Source organism: Odocoileus virginianus, chromosome 24, assembly GCF_023699985.2.
Source record: "Odocoileus virginianus isolate 20LAN1187 ecotype Illinois chromosome 24, Ovbor_1.2, whole genome shotgun sequence".
NCBI lineage: Eukaryota > Metazoa > Chordata > Mammalia > Artiodactyla > Cervidae > Odocoileus > Odocoileus virginianus.
The window spans coordinates 41805142-41806833 of record NC_069697.1 but is presented as its reverse complement, the minus strand read 5'-3'; positions in this window follow the sequence as shown (position 1 = coordinate 41806833).

The following is a 1692-nucleotide window of genomic DNA, read 5'->3' as shown; positions in this document are numbered from 1 at the left end:
TCTCCAGGCAAGAATACTGGAGTGGGTTGCCATTTCCTTCTCCAGGGGATCTTCCCAACTCAGGAATAGAACCCAGGTCTCCTGCACTGCAGGCAAATTCTTTACCGAGTAAGCTACAAGGGAAGCAGTTTTTATTAGGGCTTGGTCATATAGACATGCTTGACTAACCACATGACTGACCTTAGTCTTCAGCCCTTCCAGAGGTCAGACTGATACCTATACCCCCAAAGTGTAAAGTGAAAGCGTTAGTCGCTGAGTGGCCCCATGGACTATAGTCCCCCGGGCTCCTCTGTCCATGGAATTCTCCAAGCAGGAATACCAGAGTGGGTAGCCGCTTCCTTCTCCAGGGTATCTTCATGACCCAGGGATCCAATCCAGGTCTCCTGCATTACAGGCAGATTCTTTACTATCTAGCCACCAGGAAAGCCCAAGGCACTCTGGTAGTAGACACTATCTGACATGCCCCAGGGTCCCCAGTAAACAATGATACTCTCATCAGACAGAAGAGTCCAGAGGCTTCAGTGGTACCTCCCTGCTGCTGACAGCAAAGACCACATCCCTCTGTGTGCCTGCTCAATCCCTCAGTGGTGTCCGACTCTTTGCCACCCCATGGACTGTAGCCCACCAGGCTTCTCTGTCCGTGGGATTTTTTTTTCAGGCAAGAATACTGGATCGGGTTGCTGTTTCCTACTCCAGAAGATCTTCCCGACCCCAAGGATGGTGACCCCATCTCCTGCATCTCCTACATCTCTCTCCAGACAAGGTTAATCCATTACTACACAGTATTGTTTGCTTTTTTTTTTGTAGTTTGTTCTACCGTAACATTTGTTTTCTTTTTATATGATTGCCTCATACCCAAATGACAAATAGGAAAATGATGTTGATAAAATTCAGAATTCATTTTGGTTCATACTGGATTTCTCCCAGTGTGTTAATCAAGCACAATCATGACAATTGAGTACAAGTTTTTTCACCACTGAAAGAAAGCCTTAGCAATACATGAAGACCTTAAATAAAATGTCAAAGGTTACAGTGTTCTACTTTAATGCACATCTTGCTGTACCTTTCACTATCTGGGAAGCAGCAAGTGCAGATGAAGAAGCTGAAAGGATTTTCCCTCCAGTTAAAAAACAATGGGTTAAGAAAAATGGCTGCACCCCAGATAGCATTTCTAATTGGGATGCAGACATTCTCTATCAAAGACAAATGTACTGCATCTCAAAGGAGGAAGATGCAGCCTAAGTTGTAAGGCTGCAAGGAACTGATTCACTCTGATGATAGAGGGAAACTTCCCTAGAAATTTAACAATGCTTGTATAGAATTTTTATTGTTTTGTTGTTTTACTTGTTGATACTGTGATTACAAAGCTCAATAGCAGTCGAATGGGTGGTCCCAAATCTAATTGTCCCCATAGGTCCTGTTATTTTTAGTTTGAGGTTTTGCAAAACGTGAGACTTTTTAAGAACATATAAAATGTTAAAGCAATAATATCTTTATATGTATTACTTTGATACAAGTAAAATCATTTAAAAAAACTATTCTTAAATGATAGATGTAGTCATTACTGCTACTTTTTTGTGGTTACTAAGGGTGAGCCTCACTGATACAATTTCCCAGTTTAGCTGAGGTCATTATAAGCAAAGTAGTATGCAAATTGAAGGCTCCTAGCCTCAAAGTCCAAGAAAATCTCAA